Genomic DNA, 26,210 nt, shown 5'->3' on the forward strand with positions numbered 1-26,210 from the left:
CCCCAGCTATGACAATTTATAGTAACAAATTGAACTAGATCCCATCTAAATAGGCCTTGAATTTGTTTTTTCATTTTTTTTTTTTTTTTAATTTTTTTTTTTTTTAGTGTTTATTTATTTTTGAGACAGAGAGAGAGCATGAACGGGGGAGGGTCAGAGAGAGAGGGAGACACAGAATCAGAAGCAGGCTCCAGGCTCTGAGCTGTCAGCACAGAGCCTGACGCGGGGCTCGAACTCACGGACCATGAGATCATGACCTGAGCCGAAGTCGGATGCTTAACCGACTGAGCCACCCAGGCGCCCCTGTTTTTTCATTTTTTAACACAAATGCCTGACTGGGCTCAATTGTCAAGCTACATGCATGAAAAACTGGGCAGCCCGAACAGTGTGTCAGTCCTTGGCCAATGGAACTGCAAGGAGTCCACTAAGTGCTTCCTTCTCATTAAGGTAGTACAAGTATTTATACTGTGAAACTGACGTGTAGCTCAATCTCTAGGGAACAAAACCACCAACCAATATATGCAGGTTTTGTGTGTGGAACAGAAGGTACTTTTGACGTGCAGTTTGGTATATAGAAATAGAATGAGTAAAAATTTTTTTTTTTTTTTCAAGATGTAAGTAAAAGATTCTATTTGGTTCTTCTAGAAAGGGGGAAAAATGGAAAGTAGGGGGTGCCTCGCTGGCTCAGTTGGTAAGGCATGTGACTCTCGATCTCAGGGTTATAAGTTCGAGCCCCACGTTGGGTATAGAGATTACTTAAAAATGAAATCTTAGACGGGGCGCCTGGGTGGCGCAGTCGGTTAAGCGTCCGACTTCAGCCAGGTCACGATCTCGCGGTCCGTGAGTTCGAGCCCCGCGTCAGGCTCTGGGCTGATGGCTCGGAGCCTGGAGCCTGTTTCCGATTCTGTGTCTCCCTCTCTCTCTGCCCCTCCCCCGTTCATGCTCTGTCTCTCTCTGTCCCAAAAATAAATAAAAAATGTTAAAAAAAAAAAATGAAATCTTAGAAAAAAGTTCAAAGCAGGTCTTCATTCTGTGGTCATCATCTGTATGAATTCTTCATAGTCGGCTTATCCATCTCCATCAGTAGGTGCTTCTTGATCATTTCATCTACTTCTTCATCTGTTAGTTTTTCTCCCCAGTGTGTCATGACAAAATGTAGTTCTGCACATTGAGGTAACCAGGGCCATCCTTGTCAGACTCAGAATGCCTCACGATTCCTTCTTTATTGTCTGTGTCTTTCATCTTCCTGGCCATCGCAGTCAAAAATTCTGGGAAGTCAATGGTGCCATTATTGTCAATGTCCGCTTTGTTGATCACATCCTGCAATTCAGCTTCTGTCGGGTTCTGACTCAGTGACCTCTTGACTGTTCCGAGTTCCAAGTTCCTTTGTTGCGATGGTGCCGTGATCATCTTTGTCAAATTGGGAGAAGGCTTCTTGACGTCAGTAATCTGTTCTTCAGTTAGCTCATCAGCCATTGCACTGGGGCAGCTGGGTCCCCAGCTGGCCACCGTCCATTCCCATCTGCGAATTCTTCATTGATGGCTTTTGTTCAATTTTCTGTTGCATTATTTGTCTTTTTCTGGTTAATTTCTGAGATTTGTTTCTCAATGCATTCTGTGTACTGATTCTTTGTTAGCTAAATATATTGAATTGATCTTATCTCATGTGTGACTCATTTAATTTTTTTACTTTTAAAATATTTATTTTTAGGGGCGCCTGGGTGGCTCAGTTGGTTAAGTGTCTGATTCTTGATTTCGTCTCAGGTCATGATCTCACAATGTGTTGATTCAAGCCCTGCATCCAGCTCCACACTGACAGTGCAGAGTCTGCTTAGGATTCTCTCTCTCCATCTCTAACCCTCCCTCCCTCTCTCTGTCTCAAAATAAATAAACTTTTAAAAAGTTTTGAAAAAATAAGGGGCATTCACTTTTGAATGTCCTCTCTCTGTAAATACTCTAAAAAACTTTTGCCTGCTGCTTAATAAATAAATAAATAAATTAATTAATTAATTAATAATAAAAGATATATATATATCTTTTTGTTGAACAGAATGAAGATTTTTATTTTATTTTATTTTTTTAATTTTTTTAACGTTTATTTATTTTTGAGACAGAGAGAGACAGAGCATGAACGGGGGAGGGGCAGAGAGAGAGGGAGACACAGAATCCGAAGCAGGCTCCAGGCTCTGAGCCATCAGCCCAGAGCCCTATGCAGGGCTCGAACTCACGGACCGCGAGATCATGACCTGAGCTGAAGTTGGATGCTTAACCGACTGAGCCACCCAGGCGCCCCTGGAATGAAGATTTTTAATGTAATTAAATGTATCACTCTTTTCTGAAAGTTTATGATTTTTTATATCTTAAGAAAGAAATTCTTCTCTATTTTTAAATTCAAAATTTTTTCAGTTTTTCTTTTTGTGATGCCTGGTTGGCTCAGTGGTACAGCATGTGACTCTTGATCTTGGTGTTGTGAGTTCCAGCCCCACATTGGGTATAGAGATCATTTAAAAATAAAATCTTTTTTTTTCTTTTTAATGTTTATTTATTTTTGAGAGAGAGAGACAGTGTGAGTTGGAGAGGAGCAGAGAGAGAAAGGGAGACACAGAATCCAAAGTAGGGTCCAGGCTCTGAGCTATCAGCACAGAGCCCAGCACAGGGCTCAAACCCACGAACCATGAGATCATGACCCGAGCCAAAGTCCGACGCTTAACCACTGAGCCACCCAGGCGCCCCAAAAACAAAATCTTAAAATATATAAATAAATAAAAATGTTTCTTTTTACATTTAGGTTTTTAGTTCACCTGGAATTCACTTTTTGTATATGCTTATGAGGTAAGGCCTTACTTTTGGTTTTTAAAATTTCCATGTGGCTAATCAGTTGTTTTAGCAGGATTTATTAGAAATGCTATTTATTAAAAATCAATATCCTATTGAAGGCACCTTCCTCATACTGATTTGTAATGTCACCTCTATTATTATCAAAGTCCTTTTAAGATAGGTTCTTTTTGTTTTTTTAAAGATAGTTTGAATTAATATATGTTTTAATTTTTATTTCTATTTTTTTAAAGTTTTTATTTAAGTAATTTCTACACCCCAAGGTCAAGAGTCCCATGTCCTTCCAACTGGGCCCGCCAGGCGCCCCTGTATGTTAACATACGTTTTTAGTTGAATCCTAATCTATAAAGAATTTGGCATTAGGGAATAGAGTGTGTCAGGCAACAGATCTTACATATGGAATTGGGTGGGTTTGGGGGTAGGCTGGAGGGTGCCACTGGTCTCTCCTGGGAAGTTGGGCATCCCTGGCTCACAGTAGGAGAACTATTGGTTAAACTGGGATTTTTGTATACTGGGACTGCAGCATTTGTGACATTGGTAGGAAAAATTCCAGCTGTTAGATACATCTTTAGCCTTTGGAAAGGGGCTACGGTAAGACAGATTTAACTGAAGGAGGGCCATCTGAAAAGAAAGGGGGAAGAAATCATATAGCTTTCCTTACAGATGTCCTTTTTGTTTCCAGGAGGAAATCCAAAATTGCATATTTGGTTGTCTGAAGCCTGCCAGAATTTGAAAAGCCAAATGATCTGTCAAATTAAGGATAGTTATCTTAAAGGAAGGAAACTGGAGGGTTTATCAGAAAATTCAGTTGGAGGCCAGGAGCCCGCCATACCTCCACCCCCCATCTCCCCTCTTCCAAGCCTCTGTTAAAGCTCATGGCTTAGATCAAGGATGATGGCACTGCCTTTGAGAAGGCAGTTGGGGTGCAGCCTAGGAGCACAGAGCAAACTTTAGACGCCTTCTCACCCAAGATTTTTATATTAATTTCTCACTGCTATTGTAACAAATTGCCACAAATTTTGTAGCTTAAAAAAACACAAATGTATTATCTTACAGTTCTGGAGGTCTGACGTCCAAAATGGGTCTCACTGGGCTAAAATCAAAAGGTTGGCAGGGCTACATTCCTTTTTGGAAGCTCTAGGGGACAATCTAATTCCTTGCCTTTTCTAGCTTCTAGAGGCTGCCCACATTCCTTGGGCACATTCCTTGGTTGATGGCCCCTTTTTCCATTTTCAAAGCCAGCTACACGGATCAAATATTTCTCACAACATATCTCTGACACTGACCCTTCTGCCCCCCTCTTCCATTTTTAGGAACTCACGTGATTCCATTAGGCTCATCTGGATAATCCGAAACAATCTCCCAATTTTAAAGTCATCTGATTAGCCACCTTCATTCCCTCTTGTCATGTGTAACCTATCATAGTCAGAGATTCTGGGGATAGGATATGGATGTCTTTGGGGAATCACTATTCTGCCTGCCACAATTATTCTGTTGAATTTTCTTATACTGCATGACACCGCTATAAGTGGCTTGCATTATAATTTATTTAAAATTTCCCTGTTGGGGGCGCCTGGGTGGCTCAATTGGTTAGGCATCTGACTTTGGCTCAGGTCGTGATCTCATGGTTTGTGAGTTCAAGCCCCGCATTGGGCTCTGTGCTGACAGCTCAGAGCCTGGACCCTGCTTTGGATTCTGTGTCTTGCCCTCTCTCTCTCTGCCCCTCCCCCACTAGTGCTCTGTCTCTCAAAAATAAATAATCGTAAAAAAAAAAAATTTTTTTTTAATTTCCCTGTTGATAAACTCTCTGGGTTTTTCTTCTTTTCCTTTAATAAATGATACTATAACAAACACCTCTGTAAATATGGTTTTACATTTTGGATTTTTGCTTTGAGGTTCATGGAATAAATGATGCAAATATTTTTATGATTTTAAATACCATTGTCTGGATTTTTTGCTAAAATAACTGTGCTAAGTTCATATTCCTTTATTGTACATGAGAATATTACCTCAGTAAACTCATGTCGATACTGGCTTTTAGCAGTGAACAGTTTTCGTTTTTATTTTTTGAGTATGTTGAGGCTGAACAAGTTTTCCTATTGTAAGTTTTAGGATGGGAAAGATTTGGGGCTTTCCTAGCACCTAGCATGGTGCCTAGCATTGCTTTCAGTAAATATTTGTGCACTGAGCGAGTAGAACAGCATAGTGCATAGTGGAGTGGTTAAGAGCTTTGAAATCAGACAGATCCCGTTCACGTTTTCAAGTGTTTTATAAATAGCGACTTATTTAATCTTCCCAACAATCCTGTAAGGTAGGTACTATGATTGGCACAGTCCCCATTTTTCTAAAAATGAAACTAAGGCACAGAGAGGTGAAGGAACTCTCCCAGGACCACATAGCAAGTAAATAGCAGACCAGAATTGAAGCACAGGTTATGAATTCTGGTTCCAGTAGCAATGTTCTTAACACCACACAGCTTCTCTGATACACAAGTGTCTACTTCATAGGGTTGTTATGATGATTAAGTAACTTAATAGAAATGAAGTGCTTCTTGGTCGAAACAGTGCTTGGCATATAATTAAGTACAAAAGTTGGGGTGCCTAGGTAGCTCAGCTGGTTAAGTGTCTGACTGCAGCTCAGGTCATGATCTCACAGTTTGTGAGTGTGAGAGCCCCACATCGGGCTCTGTGCTGACAGCTCAGAGCCTGGAGGCTGCTTCCGATTCTGTGTCTCCCTGTCTCTCTGCCCCTCCCCCGCTCACGCTCAAAAATAAACAAATGTTAAAAAAAAAGCACAAAAGTTTTTGCTCTTTTGTTATTCATGTTTCTAGGATTACTATTATATTTCTTGTTTATATATTGTTTATATCATTTATCCATTTATGTATTAGATTCAAAAAGATTTTGTCTATTTCTACGTTGGTTTATACAATTAAAAGTTATTTCTATTTAAAGTTTCCTTATTTTGGGGCGCCTGGGTGGCTCAGTCAGTTAAGCGGCCGACTTCGGCTCAGGTCATGATCTCGCGGTCAGTGAGTTCAAGCCCTGCATCAGGCTCTGTGCTGACAGCTCAGAGCCTGGAGCCTGTTTCAGATTCTGTGTCTCCCTCTCTCTGACCTTCCCCCATTCATGCTCTGTCTCTCTCTGTCTCAAAAATAAATAAACGTTAAAAAAAAATTAAATAAATAAATAAATAAATAAATAAATAAATAAATAATAAATAAATAAATAAAAATAAAGTTTCCTTATTTTATACATAGTATTTGTTCACATTAAAGTAGTACCTACCAGTTAGGATGGGATGCTATGTACCTCGACTCCTGTCTTTGCTGTATGTAAACCATAATAAAGTACGTTCAAGCAGTCTTCCCCCTGTGACTGACAGAATCCGAACAAGCAAAGACCACCACTTAAAGCCACACCTTCTTCTTTGCACCACAGTGTGAATGTCCTTAATGCCACCGAACTGCACAACTAAAAGTGGTTAACATCATAAATTTTATGTTTATTTTACGTAAAACAAACAAAAACATACCCTTTTCGAGTGTAAGTGGATTTTAAAAGAGGGGGATTTAAGATTCATCAGTATCTCTAACAGAGACAAATCTTCTAAAAAGCTTAAAAAGTTTTCAGACTGAAAAGAGGCCATATGTGTATCCAGCAATGGTGTCATTAAAGTAGAGTGTTCTCCTAATCCCTCCATGCATTAAGATATCAATAGCTTCCCATCCCCCTTCCCCAAGAAAGACAAAAATAAACTGGGTAAATGGGCAAATGTCTGAAACATTATTGTTAACTCCTTAAATATTCAGACTACTAAAATCATGTACAAACAAGAGTTTGTACAGTTCAGTTGCTCTCATGACTCAGCACTCAGGGATTTCTCATGCATTAGGTACAGCTCAGTCACTGCATTACACAGACAATATCATAATGTAGCAGAAATAATTGTCCTAAGTGTCATAGTCAATGAATCATTCAATTAAGTGAATGATTACATGACCAATCCCAGTAGGGGTCACTGCCATTCACTGCAAAATCATGTAACATTGACTTAGAAGAAAATTTCAAGATCATAAAATAAGATCATTCATTTGGAATACAAATTATTTTAAAAAATTTTTTTAAATGTTTTTTTATTTTTGAGGGGCACTTGGGTGGCTCAGTTAAGCCTCCGACTTCAGCTCAGGTCATGATCTCACAGTCCATGAGTTCCAGCCCCACATCGGGCTCTGTGCTGACAGCTCAGAGCCTGTAGCCTACCTCAGATTCTGTGTCTCCCTCGTTCTCAGCTCCTACCCCACTCATTCTCTGTCTCCGTCTCTCAAAAATGAATAAACGTTAAAAAAAAAGGTTTTTTTAACGCTTATTCATTTTTGAGAGGGAAAGGGAAGAAGGCAGAAAGAGGGAGATAGAGGATCCAAAGCAGGCTGTGTGCTGACAGCAGAGTCCAATGCGGGACTTGAACTCACAAATCTTGAGATCATGGCCTGCACCAAAGTTGGACACTTAACCAACTGAGCCACTCAAGCACCCCAGAATACAAACTGTTTTTTAAACATGTCCTCTGAATCTCATAACTTTGAATAATCTATATCAAACCCGTGAGCAAGTATTTTGTCAAAGTTACACAGGCGACGTTAAGGCTGTTAAGAGATAAACTGAAGCATACTAAAAATTTTAAGTTTATTTGAGCAAAAACGGATTTGAATCAGACAGTGCCAAACTGGGAGTTCTTAGGAGTTTTTCACCCACAGGAGCTGGGACAAGACTTTTATAAAGACAGAAGCAAAGTAAGGAAATTATTTGATTGGCTACCGCTTAAAGCCTAGTTGGCTGTTTGTGATTGGTTGTCTTTAAGTTTTTGATGTCGTAACCTTAGGTATTTCAGGTGTTAGTTTTGTTTGCTTAAGTAGGCCACTAAGACATTAAAGCCACCTCAGTCTAATGGCATCCTTGTTTAATTAATTTAACAGGGCTGACGCTAATCTTTTTTAAAACCAATTGTTAGAGATTATTTCCATAATTAGCAACTATAATGTAATTGATACCTGCTGGAGAAAGTAGACCATGAGATAAATCATCACAGTTCTCCAGCCTATCCAGAACTACTTTTTTTTTTTTTTTTTTTTTTTTGCAGCATACAAATGCCATACATTAAAACACAGTAATCCAAAATCTGTTCCCTCTGAAAGGGATGGATTCCCTGGTTGACTTCAGGTTTGGAGTAGGAAAAGCAAAAGGTGGGCCTGGATCACTGTCATCTTATTGGAGCAGCAATTAAGAAAGTGTTTTTTAAACACTTTAGTGCGTGTAGGGTCGCCAGGTGGCTCAGTTGGTTAAGTGACCAACTCTTGATTTCGGCTCAGGTCACCATCTCCTGGTTAGTGGGATCAAGCCCTACTTCCAGCTATGGGCTCAGAGCTGACAATGAGGAGCCTGCTTGGGATTCTTCCCCACCTTCCCCCCCCTCCCCCCCCCCCCCCCCCCCGCCCTCTCTTCCCCTTCCCTGCTCATGCTTGTGTGCTGTCTGTCAACATAAATAAATAAACTTAAAAAACAAATAAATGTGCATGGGAACAAGTAAAAAAAACATAGGAGTCCACTAAAAGATGCTGAACACCCAACACTTCAGTTGAAGCGATTAATCTTAGTTTAATTCTGATGCATCATATAAAACAATAGGCCTGAACTCTTTACATGTTGTATCTTACTTTGGATTCTCTCTCTCCCTCTCACTTTCTGCCCCTCCCCCACTTGTGTGTGTACCATGTAGGCTCTCTCTCAAAATAAATAAACCTAAAAAAAAAAGGAGGGGAAAAGGCAGTACACTAAGATTAAGGGAAACAAAAGCTACATGACCATTAAAAGCAGTACATGATGTTAGATTGGGTCATGGATTAAAAAGAGGAAAAAAAAAATCTATAAAGAGTGTTTTTGGAACAATTGGGAAAATAGGATTTTTGGCTGTGACTCTGTCACCCCAATATATGCCTCTGTTGGCATATATTGGGGTGGATCCTTTGAGCTAATAGCAGAGGCAGGAAAAGCTTGAAAAATGAGGCACAAGTTTTCCTTCTGTAAAAGAAATGGAAATTTCCATTTGTAAAGATGCCTCTCCCTTCCCATAGCAGGAAGAGGAAGTCTCTTCCAATTCTTATCCAAGGAGAAAGTGCTGACCTAAATCTGCATCACAAACCTTACTAAACAACCCTAGTTTACCATAGTTTAAGGTAACCTTCTTACAACTTGCCTTCCCTGCCCAAAAGCCAAAGCCACTTTTCCTTTTTTTAGCCTAAGATGGTACATGAGCCTGAGTTTTAATCACCCTTCTGGACTACTCATGGTAGGTGCTCCCATGCAGACACGAGCAGCATACATGTTAACAAATTTCTCTTTGTTCTTCTTTTGTTAATCTGTCTTTGGCCAGTCTAATTTACTGGGTCCCAGCTGGGGAACCTAAGATGGGTAGAAGAAGATATTTTCTCCTCCTCTACTGCTGTTATTTTGAATATTTTCATCATAAATTATTATTAGATAATATTATACCAATGTTAAACTTCTTGTATATGATCATGGTATATGCAGGAAAAGGTCCTTTTTCTTAGGAGTTAGGGATTAAGTGGTTAGGAATATAGTGCAGTGATGTTTGCGAGTTACTTTCAAATGATTCAGAGAAATGATCCAGAGAGACAGAAGGAGAAAGAGAAAGAGAGAGGAAGCAGAAGTGGCCAAATGTTAGGCATTCGTGAATCAAGGGAATGGGTACCAGGGAGATCTTTGAGCTATCCCTGCAGGTTTTGGACGGGCGCCTGGCTGGCACAGGCTGTAGAGCACTCAGATTCTTGATCTTGACTGATGGCATTAAGTTTGAGCCCCACACTGGGTGTAGAAATTACTTAAACACACACACACACACACACACACACACACACACACACACACAGAAATATTCTTCTAACTTTTCTGTAAGTTTAAAAGTATTCAACATAAAAAGTTTTGGGGAAATTGCATTAAAAGGGTCCTTACCATATGTTTCATTTATTTGTGTTTTTGCTTAAATTGTCTTTGCTGTTACCCAGTCTGGTAAGAGTTCTATATTCAGACTCATAACTTATTTTCTAGTACTTCAAACTCTAGGTATTTTTGACTACATGAAATAGAAAAGTAACACCATTAGATTTTCTTCCCAGAGATTATTCTTTTGGTAAAAATACATTGGAAAAGGAATCATTGTAAGTTCCGTGTTTTAAATTTCCCAAGGAAACTGTTTTAAAGTGCAAACATTTGACCTGGGTTACCATTTGGTGTGGTTGGATGGTCAGTGGGAAGATACAACCGGGGTCATGGAATTTTAAGGCCAGAGGGATCTTCAGGATTATGAACACATCATGATTTTTGCTCGTAAGCGCTTCAATATCTGCAGCCACCAGCGAGTTGCTGCCTGGCCATTGGGAAACCCATGCAAGTTGGAAGTACAGAGACGTAGCATGCCACAGGACAACCTTGGACATTGGGGTGGGGAGCTTATTGATGAATATTCTCTTCTCCTATCCTTCCAGTGAACAATTCTGAGGTGAATTATATATGGCTCCTCAAAGACGTTCCAGCAAGATTAAACTCCAATTTCCCAGAACAGTGAAAATGCAGTTGTCACCCTATTTCACTCTTTTCAGTGCCTCCCACCACTGGGATCACTTCCCAAGATAAAAGGTGTACATTTCCCCGGCTCTGCGTATGATACCCGTATTCTATAGGACCTTACCTGGTGCCTATGAGTCCTGATCCTCTCAGTTTCTATAGACAGAATCATCTTACTTCTCCTTGACATCTTGCTGTGCCAAAAACTGGCAGCGGACCCAGCTTTTTTGCTAAGGTAGTGAAAACTCCTTTATAAGTTTCCCCCATTGTGAACATTCCTGGATATCTGTTGTCTGGCTCCCATCCTATACCTTTAGTCCTTGCGGGTTACAATCTTTTCCTTCCTGTATTGTTATTTTAGCTGGGGAATGCTGAAATATACAATAACCAAAATGAAAAAAAAACTCACAGAAGGGCTCAATAGCAGGATGGAATGAGCTGAACACTCAGTGAACTTGAAGATAGAACAAAAGAAATCACCCAACTGGGGGTGCCTGGGTGGCTCAGATGGTTAAGTGGCTGACTTTAGCTCAGATCATGATCTCACAGTTCACAAGTTTGAGCCCTTCATCTGCTGTCAGTGTGGAGCCAGCTTTGGATCCTCTTGTCCCCCTCTGTCTCTGCCCCTCCCCTGCTTGTGCTCTCTCTCTCTCTCAAAAATAAACATTAAAAAAAAAAAAAAGACATTACCCAACTGAACAACAGAGAGAAAATAGACTAAAAACAAACAAAAACAGCTTCAGGTGTTAGTGGGACTGTAATACAAGATCAAACATGTGCCCTTTTTTGCATTTTTTGAAATGTTCATACAGTATTTTTCCTCTTTGCATTGTTGTTAATACAGTGAGTTACACTGATTCATTTTTTGACTGTTAGGCCACTCTTGCATATCTTTGTGATGATATATTATCCTTTTCTTAAGTGTTGAATTCTCTTTGCTAATATTTTATGAAGAATTTTTGTACCTGTATTCATGGAGCTATTGAAGGAAAAGACACATGATATAAAAATATTTAAGTAACAACCCCCTGGATTATTAGAGTAGTAAAGGTAAGGGAACCCATTGTTTAAGAAATGCAAAAGTCTATACCTTTTATCTTGAATAGAGTTGGAGAGTTAAGGAGGGCTCCATATCTCTTTCGGCTTTGTCATTTACAGAAATGCAGATTTGTTTGAATCGCCTGAAAATAACCAGAAAGATCGCCATATTAGTTATACCAATGAGTATAAATAGGTTAAACTTCCTATGAAAAGATAAAGATTCCCAGACTGAATCAGAAGACAGCATCCATCTCCAACTCTATGGTATTAATAGGGACACCCTAAAATTAAGTGACAGAAAAGAGTAAAGGTAACATGATTAAGACAGTGTCTTTCTTTTCCTAGTTTTCTGAATTGTATTGAATGCCCTCTAGCATATACTGCTTTTTAAAAGATGTATTGGGAAAAAAAAAAAAAAAAAAGATGTATTGGAGGAGTGCCTTGCTGGCTCCGTGGGTACAGCATGCAACCGCTGACCTGAATATTGTGAGTTCAAGCCCCACATTGGGTGTGGAGCCTACTAAAAAAAAAAAAAAAAGGTTCTTTTAGAACTATAGGGGTCGTTCTTTTAAAAAAATAAAGAATAGGGGTGCCTGGGTGGCCCAGTCAGTTAAGCATTTGACTTGGGCACAGGTCATGATCTCACAGTTCGTGGGTTCAGACCCTGCATTGGGCTCTCTGCTGTCAGTGCTGAGCCTGCTTCAGTTCCTCTGTCTCCCTCTCTCTCTGCCCCTCCCTGGCTCACTCTCTCAGAAATAAAAAAACATTAGGGGCATCTGGGAGGCTCAGTCTATTAAATGTCCCACTTCAGCTCAGGTCATGATCTCGCAGTTTGTGGATTTGAGTCCCAGGTCGCTCTCTGTGCTGACAGCTCTGAGTCTCGATCCTGCTTCAGATTCTGTCTCTGTCTCTCTCTCTGCCCCTTCCCCCACTTACACTGTCTCTTTGTCTCTGTCTCTCTCAAAAATAAATATAAAAGACTTACTGGACTTATTAATATTGTTAAAAGATGACTTGAAGTATATAAAAAAATTTAAGAGTTCATTTGAGGAAAAATCAATTCAAATCTGTCAGTGCCAAACAAGAAGTATTTAGGGACGCTCCATCAGGAAGCTCAGGGAAAGAATTACATAGAGTGCAAAGGCAAAGAAAGGAAATCATTGATTGGTTATATCTGAAAGCCTACTTGACTGTGATTGGCTGTCCTTAGGTTTCAATTTTGTACCTTGAAGTATTTCCAGGATTAGGTTTTGGTTTGCTTGTGCAGGCCACAGGGCTTAAGAGCCACTTCAATCCGACGGCCTCCTTGTTTAACAATATAATGTTATAGTAACAAATTTTCTCCTTTTTTTAAAAATTTGTTTTTAATGTTTTATTTATTTTTGAGAGAGAGAATATGAGCAGGGGATGGACAGAAAGAGAGGAGGACAGAAGATCCGAACCAACTAAGTGCTGAGAGCAGCAAGCCTGATGTGGGGCTCGAACTCACCAACTGCGAGATCATGACCTGAGCCAACGTCAGACTCTCAACAGACTGAGCCACCCAAGGGCCCCTATAGTAACAAATTTTGTAACATTGGATGATCCTATAGTTTCTGATATAAACTGTAAGATGGCCAAATATTTATCAGGCAATCCTATGCAAAGAATAAATACATAAAGCAAGAAATATCATACCAATATCATGCAGCGTAGAGGTAAAAGCATAAAGCATTAACATACAAATGACTGTTTTATTTTACTTTATTTTATATTTTGCCTATTTCTTTATCTTTGAAAAATAGAAACAACATGGACAGGGTTGGGAAGCAGAGATAATACAGAATATTATAAAGTTAAAAGTTTAGTTCTGCATTTGCTCTGGCCATGGACCCAGTTCTACTCCTGAAAGGAAGCCACTGTCGAATATGTTAATAAAGGTTATAGTTCATATTCCTTTGAACTGTGAATAAGATTGTGTTAAAATATATAATAACCAAAACAGAAATTAATAGATATAATATTGACATACAGGATATTTTAAAATATGTTTTCAGTCTTTCATAAATCACACAGGAAACAAATAAGGTAGATTATGGAGGCTACAATAATAAAATGAACAAAGTACCTTAATAGCTGCATTAAAAAAAATTTTTTTTAATGTCCATTTATTTTTGAGAGAAAGACAGAGTGCAAGTTGGGGAGGGGCAGGGAGAGAGAGACACACACACAGAATCCGAAGCAGCTCCAGGCTCTGAGCTGTCAGCACAGAGCCCAATGCAGGGCTCAAGCCCACAAACCGCGAGATCATGACCTGAGCTGAAGTTGGACGCTTGACAGACTGAGCCACCTGGGCCACCTGGGCACCCCAATAGCTGCATATTGAATGTTATACCTTTCACATGGATACCTTTCCAGTGTCAGTGGAATTTATTATCAGGCAAGAAAGAACCTATTGATAAAATTTAAGAGTGGAAAGTATATAGAGCACATTTTCAGAGCCCAATACTCTAACATAATTACTAATGAAATTTTAAATAATTTTTTTTTTAGATTTTATTTTTAAGTAATCTTTACACCCAACATGAGGCTTGAACTCATAACCGTAAGATCAAGAGTTGCATGCTCTATCGACTGAGCCGGGCAGGTACCCCCAAATTCTAAATTCTAAATAACCAAAATACTTGGAATTTAAACTAGAAATGTATTTGAACATGAAGATCCATAATATGTAGGAACGACTATCCAGATTCTAGAATCAATTTCCCTTACGTGTTTTTTTCTTTCATAGACCTATATACACACACAGAAGATTATGAATTAAACCTTAGTTTTAATAATGATACAAAGAAAACATTGATTTTTATTTTGTGAAGAAAGGCATATAAATGTTGTTGTTGTTAACCCTAATGAAATTATAAAAAGTTGAATGAGCACACTACTTATGGGAAAAAGTAGCATTTTCTTAGAATGGATTCTTTTTCTTGTTGATTTTTACTTCTGTGACCATTGAACTTAATGAAAGAAAACCAAAAGAAATGCACTTTGCTTATGCACATATACCAGATAATTTATCTCCTATAGAGAAATAAAAGTGATGTTCAGGAAAACCTACCAAGATGTGGCTGAATTAAATCATATTTTCCCAACATAAGAATACGATAATGACGTCATACTCCAGAATAAAGAAGTAGCACAGTTTTCTGTTTGACTTTGAGCAGATGCCTCTTGTCTACTGCTGATCACATCAATTGTAGCTTCATCCACCATTTCAAATGGTGCCTGAGCGTCTGGTTGATGGACAGCCAATCAGATGAGGATTTCGTTTTTCTCCATAACAAAACCTGTTGCTGGAAGTCAGGTTTTCTTAGTTTACTAACTATTGTGTGTCTCTTAATCTTAAGCACTACCACAGAAACATCCTGCCCCTAGGACTTCATATCAATATGGCTATTGTTTTACTCTCCACTCACTGCTCAGCATTTTCATCTATAAGGGTTAATTCCAGAGTCTCCTGAACTGTAACTCTCACAAATGAAGCACCTGAAGAAATGGAGTCCTTACCATGAGTTACAGACTAGCGGGTGGAATGGTGGGGCCGGTCTGGATTTTCCTCCTTCCTTGTTTTCTGTGTATTTATGCTTTCTCCAATTTTTCCCATGATGGCCTAAGTACCTTTATTACACTTCCTGGGGTAGGTTTTGTTTAGTTCTTGTGTTCTAAGAACTGGTTAGTTATGTAACACGTTTTCTAGTTCATTTGTTTCGTTGCTATTCTTTCTTTGGAATATTCTTGTCATTCTTTAAACAACTTTTTTAGTTGTTTACTTATTGAAAAATTCTTCCTTTTCCTTGATAAGGAATGAAGGCATTGGAGGTCATGAAGTTTCCTCTTGGTATATTTTGCCTCATGTGTTTTGATCTGTATTATTACTATTTCCAATATTATCATTATTACTACTATTTTATTCTTTTCTACTGATCATCATAAAATTTCCAATCTGTTGAGCTTTGCTTTGCCCAGTCACTTTTATTGCTAATTATCTTTTTTATTACATTTTTTAAATTACATTTCTGTCAGAAGAAAAAAGCAGGCCATACTCTCTTCTTTGGGGATATTTTTGAGGTGTTCTTTGTGCAATATTTACAGTAAACCACAGTAATAATTTCTTAATGTTTTCAAAGAAAATGTGTTTGAAAATGTACCCAGGGGCGCCTGGGTGGCTCAGTCGGTTAAGCGTCCGACTTGGGCTCAGGTCATGATCTCACGGTTCGTGGGCTCAAGCCCCGCGTCGGGCTCTGTGCTGACCGCTCAGAGCCTGGAGCCTGTTTCAGATTCTGTGTCTCCTTCTCTCTGTGACCCTCCCCCATTCATGCTCTGTCTCTCTCTGTCTCAAAAATAAATAAATGTTAAAAAAAAAATAAATTAAAAAAAAAAATTAAAAAAAAAAATAAAGAAAGAAAGAAAGAAAATGTACCCAGGTTTATAAACTGTTCTAAATTTTCTCTATTTGATGTTTTTCATATTTCAACAATAATGTATAAATGTTTGCTATATGAAGTATGACAATATACTAAAGATGTATAAATGCAAAGTTTATCATCTCCTTGCCCCTTTCCCTAAACTCTTGTTAAGAGCAAGAAAAGTTTCTTCTATTTTTTCATAATCTTTTTTTTAAATGTTTATTTATATATTTTGAGAGAGAGCGCGTGTGCGTGCATGAGTCAGGGAGGGATGGAAAGAGAGGGAGAGAGAGAATCCCAAGTAGGCCACACAATGTCAGTGCAGATCTCGACACGGGGCTCTTGATGTCACAAACCACGAGACTGTGACCTGAGCTGAAACCAAGAGTCAGACGCTTAACTGACTAAGCCACCCAGGTGCCCCTCGTAGTCTTTAACACATACCTATTTAACCTTTTAATCATTATTTTATCCTCTTTTATCTTAGTTTTTCTTAATACTATCTGAGAAAAGGGTGTTAATTGTTCAGTTTTTATATTTTTGTTGCTTCTTATTCTTGAAGTTTGTGCTTCATATATTTTGATGCTTTATGTGTTGTATAAAGTTCCATGATGTTTACTTATTCATTGCGCATAAATATCTTTAATTATTATTAAGTGAACCTCTTTGTCTTACGTATTTCTTTTTGCCTTAAATTAAACATCTCGCTATTACTTTCTTTTTCTTGAATTGGCTGACTACACTTTTGCCTTCTTTCATTTTTAGTCTTTCTGACATCTTTTATTTTCAGTGTACAGGTGGTTGGGTTTTGTATTTTCACCTAATCAGTCTTTATACATATAAATTGATTTTTAAAATATTTTTATATTATACTTATTTACATTTATTATATATAATAATATAAATTGATAAAATTTTTAAAAGGAAGAAACTATTTTGTTCTATTTCTTTCCTTTATTTTTATGCATTAAATATAACTTTCTAACTAGGTTTCTTAAAAATAATAAGGAAGTAGGGGCGCCTGCGTGGCTCAGTGAGTTAAGCATCCGACTTCAGCTCAGGTCATGATCCCACAGTCTGTGAGTTCAAGCCCAGCGTCAGGCTCTGTGCAGACAGACAGCTCAGAGCCTAGAGCCTGCTTCAGATTCTGTGTCACCCCCCACCCCCCGCCACTCCCTGACTAGTGCTCTGTCTCTCTCAAAAATAAAATAAAGACATTTAAAAAATTAAAAAATAATAATCATAAGGAAGTAGACTTACATGGCAAAAGAAAAAAAAGGAAAAACAAAGAAGAGTGTATAATAAAAAATATAAACTACTTTCTGAATTTTTCCTACCCGTAGTCCCACTTTCCAGAAATAACTTAAGATTTTCTGGGTTTGTTTTTCTGGAGGTTATAATTAACACTTTAAAGTATATTGCTGTCTTGATTCCTTCCATATCTTTTAAGTCTCCTTCCCTTTTCAGCTCTCAATATGTATTCATTATAGTAGTCTCTTTCATTATTAGTATTTTCAACACTTACATACAGTTGTACAATTTCCAGTGATTCTGTGGGTTGACTGGGCTCTGCTGGGTCAGGCTTCTGCTCTGTGAGAGGTGAGCTGACTCGGATTCTTCTGAGCTTTCTTGAGGGCTGTGTCATTCAGATGGCTCACTCTCGGGCACTTGGCTGGGGGCTGGAAGTTTAGCTGGGTCTGTTGACTGTAGCACCTTCAGGTGGCCTTCCCACGTGGCCTGTGCTTTTTACAGAGCGGTTTCTGGGTTCGGAGAGGTAGCTGGGTTCCAAGAGCTCCAAGAGGAAAGGAAATAGAAGCTGCCAGTCCCCTCAAAGGCTAGACCTGGCCTGATGTCACCGCCTCTCCAAGTGTGCTGGATGTTTTTTTAATTAAAACAAATTTTTTAATGTTTATTTTACATTTGAAAGAGAGAGACACAGAGTGCAAGCAGAGGAGGGGCAGAGAGAGAGGGAGACACAGAATCTGAAGCAAGTTCCAGGCTCTGAGCTGTCAGCACAGAGTCCGACACGGGCCCTGAACCCAGGAACTTGAGATCACGACCTGAGCCGAAGTCTGACGCTCAACCTAGTCACCCAGGCGCCCCTTTAATTTTTTTTTTAATGTTTATTTATTTTGGGGAGAGAGAGAGAGAACAGGGTTGGGGCAGAGAGAGAGGGAGACAGAAGATCTGAAGCAGGCTCTGCACTGTCAGCACAGTCCCCAATGTGGGGCTCAAACCCATGAACCATGAGATTGTGACCTGAGCAGAAGGCGGTTGCTTAATTGACTGGGCCACCCAGGTGTCCCCACTGTGTTAGATTTCTTGTCTCTGAGCGTAGAGCCTCTCCAGATGCTTCCCCAGGGACAAATCTCTCTTACTTCTGATATTTGGGGTTGTGGTATTACTTACTTTTTTTTGTCCCTGCAAACTCTTCTGTCTTCCATGAATACTTCCAACTTTGTGGTCTATGCTCTTTCTCCACTTTCCAGCACTCTTGCCATTGAACTGTCTTTCGGCTTCTTTTCCACCTTCTCAGAGGATCCTGGGGAGGAAGGGGAACATGTCTGTTTAGTCTATCACCGTGAACCAGCTACAAATGTTTTGCTTTTAGTTGGCATATTCTGGGATTTTTTTTTTTATCTCCATCTATTATTGCCAAATTATTCTTATATTTTCATTGTGTAAAATAATAAAAACAGGGGCACCTGACTAATTCCATCAGAAGAGTGTGCGACTCTTGATCTCGAGGTCATGAATTTGAGCCCCACATTGGTGTAGAGATTACTTAAATAAATATTTTTAAAAACAATAAAATAAAATAATAAAAACATATTTCTTTCAGAAGCCATAATCACAATATTCAGGAGCAATGGGTACCACGGTTTTAAATTATTTAATTCTGTTTAGTAGACTACAGTATTTATTGCTAATCTATCTCCATTGTAGCTTCTTAACTTATAAATTCTAAATTTCATTATTCTCTCAGATAGCAGGGTTATTTTTAAGTAGATTTTTCAGAAACATTTTATTAATACTAAAATTTACAAAGCTCTTACATATTTAAGATTGTGTTTCTCAAGGCTTTACATTTGGAAGATATCCTGGCTAGGCTAAGAATTCTGTATCATATTTTTTTCTTTGCAACACTGCTCCATTACCTTGTTTCTAGTGTCTCTGTGGATAGACATCCAAGGCTTGCCTGATATATATTATTTTTTTTTAAAGGTGACAAGTCATTCCTGGATGCTTGTAACACTTTTTTCATACTTGAAATTCATCAGGAGATGTCTTGACCTTGATCACTTTTTGATCTTGTCTTGATCTTATCACTGTTTTCTTGATGTTTTCTTTTTTTAATGCTTATTTATTTTTGAGAGAGAGGGCGCACACGTGCGCAAATGTGGGCAAGCAGGAGAGGGGCAGAGAGAGAAAGACAGAAGATCCAAAGCGGGCTCTGCATTGACAGCAGTGAGCCCAATGTGGGACTCCAACTCATGGACCATGAGATCATGACTTGAGCCGAAGTCCGACACTCAACTGACCGAACCACTCAGCCACTCCTTGATGTCTTGTTTTAACCTGGAGATTTAGGTTTCTTCTTTCAGGAGAATCTTCTTTTATCAACTGTGAATATATATATATATATATATATATATATATATATATATATATATTGGTTCTCTTCCCTAGGAACACTTATTATGTGTGTCTTGAATCTTCCTCTTTCTTTTCATATCTATAATTCAGATGTTAGCTAAGGCCTCTTGGCCCTTTGAAGATCTAAATAACTGGTTTTGTTCCCAGTCAACTTCAGGACCTATAAAAGATCAAAGACTTCACAATATCAACTAAATCCTGTATCTCTCTTTCTCCATATGTCATAGATACAAAACTATGAGCATACAAACCACATACCCTTTTTAAAAAATTTTTTTAAAAATTTCTCCCAGAAATGGACTGACGTTGATATTTAATGACCTTTCATTGAATCTGGTTAAAATTTGAAAAGCTCTAAGGAGGGGTTCCTATCACAGGACTGGATCATCTTCTTCTCTCATTATTCTTTTTCCACTTCTGCTCCTCATCCCCTCCTTCCTTGTATTTGTGCACAGTAACTTCCCTCTTTCTTTAATAAGACATTTTTACCAACTTACCAAGCCTGGAGCCAGAAGTGGGTGGAGGTGGGGACGTTAGCACTCATTTCCTACTCTTAGGATCCACTCTCCCAAACAAAGGGTTTAGTCACAGCTGCATTCAGGTGTTTAAATGATGTCATCAAGATTATATTTCCCACTTTTCCTCTCAGGTTATGTTTGTCTCTGCTTTTTTTTTTTTTTCTCTCTGTTCCCCTATGTGACCTAATTCTCTTCTGATACAAATAAATGCATTCTATGTAGAAAATATGACTCCTGGCATTACCAATCATATGTATAACCATATAATTCATGGTATAAAAATGAGAGACTCCCTCTCTTTCCCAATATTTCATATATCAAATCCCTTGAAATAAATAAGATTGGATTTGCTTGGGTCAGTGCCCAATCTCATTGTGTTAACATGGCTGGGGAGTCGTGATTGGATGGAATGCCTACCCCCATCATCATTCCCATGGGAATCCTATGGGCTCTGGGAAGACCAGCTCCCTGGAGTAGCGAGTGTTGTTGCTCTGAGAAGACAAAAACAACAGGTGTTTACATACCTCACACTCTTTGATATGGAAATGTTCCCTCTCCCTCCCTGGCTCATCCTTCCTTGAGTGAAGGGTTACTTCCAGGACCTTGGGGAAACTTTTCACCTAATATCAATATTGGTATCCTATTAAAGATTTGGGGAACTAGCCTGGCTTGTGTTTTCATCTCTTTTGTGATTGTTTTTTGTCTTCTCAGCAGATTTCGGGGGGAGAAGTTACAGTAGGAAGTTACTTTTATGAAAGGTCTTTTGTTTGTAGCTTGTGAAATATGGTAGAAACTACAGAGCAAATGAGAATGAAAAGGAATAGGGAATAGACTGAAGGAAAAAAAAATGACCTAATAAACCCCAGCCTCTCAGAGTGAAACGAATTGTAGCAGTGATTCCTCATGCAAGGGGCTCAGTGAGTTACACTGAGGCAAGTCATGGCAGGGTGATTAAATCAGTAAAAATGCTCAGTCAACTGGGTATCTGAGTGGTACTGGAGTCCAAGAAAAATCTTGCTTTGAAGCTATTTGCTAAAGGCAATACGCGTTCACTGAACACTTAAGATTTGTCAGGCACTGTGCTAAGTACCGACTATAAACATGTCATTAAAACAGGCTATGTTTTAAGAACTTAAAATCTAGCTATTGTGTTGTATAAACTCTTTACTTCCTCCATATAGTTTATTCTTTATTATAAGTGATGATTTTAGAAGATGCTACTGTATTTATTTCCTTTCTAAAAGATACTTTTATGCTTAGTAATAGCTACCATTTGGTGAGGTCCGGTTCTGTCATATACCCTCTATACACACTATCTCTAATCCTCCCCCAAAGCCTATGAGCTAAGTGTGATTATCTCCATTTACAGGTGAGAACAGTGAGGTTTGAAGGAGTTAAGTAAATTCCTCAAGGTCAAGAGGCTGAACCAGGTTTGAAACTCAAATCTCCAGGCTCTCTGTCTCCCACTGTGTTTTCTCCCTCATCACTTCTCTCTCTGCATCTTCTCACCTTTACCTCCCTCAGGTAACTGCTTCCTGCTCTCATGGTTTCTCAGTTTGACCCATCTGTCCTCTCCCACTGGCCCATACCATTGCCTCTGGCCTGCACTTGGCTCGATGTCCACCTGTTTCTGTCAGTTGTGACTGGTACAGGGGGGTTCATGGGTTCAGATGAGGACGGTTAAGTTTGGCCCTCAGAGGCAGAAGTCTCCTTAGAAGAGGATCCCACACTAGTGAAGATGACTGGCATTAAGCACAGTGAAGTGTAGTAGGACGTGCCCTAAAATGTGCCACTTGGCATAAGGATTATCTTGAGCACCACTGAGAACAGAGATACATGAAAAGCTCTCTGCTTTCCCCCCATTTGCCAAAAAGCAAGGCATCAGTTTGTAAAGGTGCTCCCCTCCTTCCCATCTCTACCAGAGAGGAGAGAAATTAACCCCCAGAGACAACCCTAGGCCCTTATCAGCCTGGAGATGATGCCAGAGGAATCTACATAACAAACTTTATTAACTAGCCTTTATCTTCCTTAGTTTCCCGATTTATTTGCTTTCTTGCAATTTGCCACCACTAGGAGCTCAGAGTCATTTTCTTTTGTCTTGTCACATTTCCACAAAATTATTCTACAGAATTATTATTAAGATGTTACATAAGGGGGCACCTGGGTGGCTCAGTTGGTTGGGCATCCTACTTTGGCTCAGGTCATGATCTCACAGTTAGTGGGTTCAAGCCCTGCATCGGGCTCTGTGCTGACAACTCGGAGCCTGGAGCCTGTTTCGGATTCTGTGTCTCCCTCTCTCTCTGCTCCTCCCCCACTCGCACCCTGTCTCCCCCTGTCTCAAAAATAAACATTAAAAAAAATTAAAAAAAAAAAAAAGATGCTACATAGGGGCGCGTGGGTGGCTCAGCTGGTTAGGAATCAAACTCTTGATTTCAGCTCAAGTCGTGATCTCATGGTTTGTGGGTTCGAGCCCCATGTCAGGCTCCTTACTGAAAGCGCAGAGCCTGCCTGGGGTTCTCTCTCTCTGCCCCACCCCCATTCTCTCTCAAAAATGAATAAATATTTTTTTAAATGCTAAATAGGGGCACCTGGGTGGCTCAGTCAGTTAAGCCTCTGACTTCTGCTCAGGTGATGATCTCACAGTTCGTGGGTTGGAGCCCCGCATCCAGCTCTGTGCTGACAGCTCAGAGCCTGGAGCCTGTTTCGGATTCTGTGTCTCCCTCTCTCTCTGCCCTTCCGCCATTTTCACTCTGTCTCTCTCTGTCTCTTAAAAATAAATAAACATTAAAAAAAATTTTTTTAAATGCTAAATAAATTCTCTTTGAGTTACTCATCACAGAGTACTCCCACGTGTACAATGCACACGTTAGTAAACCTCCATTTTTCTCTTGTTAATCAATTTGTCAGTCTGATTTGCAGGGCCCAGCCACTAAAACTAAGATGGATAGGGGAAAAATATTTTCTTCCCTACAGCAGGCCTACCTGAATGGCACACTTTTATTAATTTATCAATTAATATGACTTTTTAAAATTTTGTGTCATAGTTAGCAGGGGACTTGCCCGGAGTCATCCCACACAGATAAAAGAGCTAGCCAACATCTGAATTAAATGCAATATTGAAAAGTGACAGTCCAAATGTCAAAAAAAAATAACAGTTAAAGAATCATAGTACATAAGTTCTCATATTATATAATCATCAAGAGTTATGTTTCCAAAAAAATTTAATTTCATGGGGGAATGCTCAAAATACACTAAGTTTAAAGAAAAGCAGGATAAAATTTCTAAATACACCACATATTGTATGAACATAATGTGCATTTTAAAAAGGGAGGTATAAAGTTAAAACTAAAGACAAGAAGAAAGGAAAGGAGGGGGGGGTGTAGTCCTGGAAAATGCCAATCAAAGGAGTTCTAGAAACAGGAAAGGAAGGCAAGGAAGCATATGCTTCTCAGCATCAGTGTTGTGAAAGAGGGTTCCAGATGATCCCAGAGCAGACAAACACATCGCAGGTTCTTGCATTCTGTTAAAAATACTGAGTCACAGGTTAGTTCCCTTTGTTGGCATTGCACACGGCTGATTTATGATTCTGAAGCTCACCAGGTACTTTGGCACAGGGAAGGTGATGCTCTCGCGAGTATGTGTGTCTCTTTGAGAACATGCCCCTGGCTCGCTAGAATACTAGACTGGCTGTCTGGGTTACAAAGCAGCCCCTGTTAGGATAAAGTGAGACAGTTACCTCATTCACCTCCAAGTTCACCAGGGAAGCTCTCAAACTCCAGAGCAGGGAAAGCAAAACCCTAAACCGTGGTCACCTTGCCGCAGCGAAAAGAAACCAAACAGGTTCAACCTGAAACTGCCTACCAACCTTGCCCATTTCCTCACCCCAGAGAGTCTGGAGGTCATTCAACTAAGGGACCAGCTTTTTGTATTTGTAAATGACATTTGGCCCAGAGTAAATGCTCTTGTCCTGGGATCTCATACGGAGTATAGGTTGGCTCCAAGACACAACGCTCTACTGTTCGTCCCTGACAGGCACACCCACATACATTTTGAGGTTACAGAGGTAGATTTTTGTGGATAAGGAACGAATAAATTCCATAAACACACAAACCGGGAAAGCATTGGTCAGATGGAACCAAGGAAGAAAGTCTAGGAAGAAAAGCTGACCACCAGCTGGATATGAGTCAACAAAACAACAGAGAACACACATACATGCGCACACACATACATACACAGCATTTGAGAATATTCAATGAAAGCTTTGTTTCTAAGACAATTCTACTTCTTTCTCAGCCCTGTCTCTGGAGACACAAGCGGAATACTGTTACAAAGAGAGCCACAGTGACAGCATGATATCTGGTGCACAAATGAGGAGAGAGTGAATAAAAACTGAGACGTTTTATAGCTGTCCAACAGTAATCAATAGATGTACAATGGCTTACGCTGAAGGACCTTGCAAGGTAGAATGAGAAGGGAAGGATTATTGGGGTTAGTTCACATCATTCACTAGCAGACACATAAAGTACAATCATAGGGGTGACAGCCTGGTTCAGTCAGTAGAGCATGTGACTCTTGATCTTGGGGTTGTGAGTTCAAGCCCCGCACTGGGTATTGAGCTTACTTAAAACAACAATAATAAATAAATAAAATACAATCATCACACTCAAAGGTTTCAGTTAAGCATTCTGACCTTAAGTAGTAAAGTCTCCTCAGGGGTGCCTGGGTGGCTCAGTCAGTTAAGCATCTGACTTCGGCTCAGGTTATGATCTCATGGTTCGCGGGTTGGAGCCCCACATCGGGCTCTGTGCTGACCGCTCAGAGCCTGGAGCCTGCTTCGGATTCTGTATCTCCCTCTCTCTCCCTTCCCTGCTCGTACTCTGTCTCTCTCTCTCTCTCAAAAATAAGTAAACATTAAAAAAAAAAAAAAAAGAAAAGTCTCAAATCTGGGGCAAACCATCATTAAACTCTCCAGATATAACAGTGGTTAACATTTGTTGTGTTATGCCATTTCTCATGTAAACTAACTTCTACAGGCCTTACACGTATTAGCTTAATTAATCCTCACAGAAATACTATGAAATGGGAGCTGTAATGGCACTTTTTTTTTTTTTTTTTACAAATGAGGAAATAGAGGCAAAGAAAATTTCAGTATCTCCATCGAAGTCCTGCTGATAGTGGAAGGTTTTGCACCCAGGAGACTGGAGCTCCAATTTTTATGCTCAGTGCTCACCTACAGAGCTCACTCCTTGGGCTTCCTTTTGGAGTTTAATTATTATTGTATCTCATTTAAAGAATTGTTTGTTATTTTATTTTTAATACCTCCATACACTGGGACCCTGGCATAATCACTTTGGATATTATATATGACTGTGTTCAAAGGTGTCTCTTTCTTCCTTCCAGCTTCCAACCAGCTTCCAGAAACATCCCAGAATCCACAAAAACTACTTTCCACAGGACAACTGCTCATCCTAAGAATCTCTTAGGATAGATTGAGACTTAGTAATCATAACAGTGTGCATTTGCATACAATTTTATAAGTGCTTACTTTCTTATATTCTCACTTCCTGCAAAACCCTGAAAGCATATCGGAGGCTAGTATTTTCCTCCCCATTCGAAAGGTGGCAATTACAAAAGTTCTGAGAGTTCAGGTGACCTATCCGAGGACACACAGCTAACACACGACTGAACCAGGACTGGAATCCATTTTCAGTGAGTGGTCCCACTGATGGAAGCTCCGGAGGCCAGGGAAAGTCCCTATTCTTTGGAACCTCTCACGTCACTAACACGGTAGTACCTAACCCATAATAGATCTTCAGTAGGTAGTGTTGACACATATTGGTAGCAGGAAGAATTTTAAAGTGCTGATGTAAAACTGGAGCAGTGTCTGCATTCTGCACAAAAGCTTGAAAGAGACCTTTATTTTGTTCCAGGAGGGACCTTTCATGAGTCCTTTCTGTCCATTGTTCTCAGGGAGAGCTAGCAGTTGAGTAATCCCAATGCTTGTGGTTCAGACTGGGATGGGTTGGTAGGTGCTGTTTGAGAATGTAATGCTGTTATTAATGTGCCTTTCAAGGATG

At 39.5% G+C, this 26,210-nt stretch overlaps 1 long non-coding RNA gene and 1 pseudogene across 3 annotated transcripts in view; both read right to left on the reverse strand.

The window, feature by feature from the left end:
- Positions 1-26,210, reverse strand: part of LOC131490345 (uncharacterized) — a 135,489-nt gene that overhangs the window by 72,048 nt on the left and 37,231 nt on the right. For all 3 annotated transcript variants that reach the window (XR_009251046.1, XR_009251048.1, XR_009251047.1), the window contains exons 3-5: positions 18,368-18,500; positions 17,484-17,750; positions 11,566-11,656 (exon numbers count right to left, since the gene is read on the reverse strand). This is a non-coding gene — a long non-coding RNA (uncharacterized LOC131490345). The remainder of the gene's footprint in view (positions 1-11,565; positions 11,657-17,483; positions 17,751-18,367; positions 18,501-26,210) is intronic.
- LOC131490343 (calmodulin-like) lies at positions 1,026-1,883 on the reverse strand (annotated as a pseudogene).

Source organism: Neofelis nebulosa, chromosome 11, assembly GCF_028018385.1.
Source record: "Neofelis nebulosa isolate mNeoNeb1 chromosome 11, mNeoNeb1.pri, whole genome shotgun sequence".
NCBI lineage: Eukaryota > Metazoa > Chordata > Mammalia > Carnivora > Felidae > Neofelis > Neofelis nebulosa.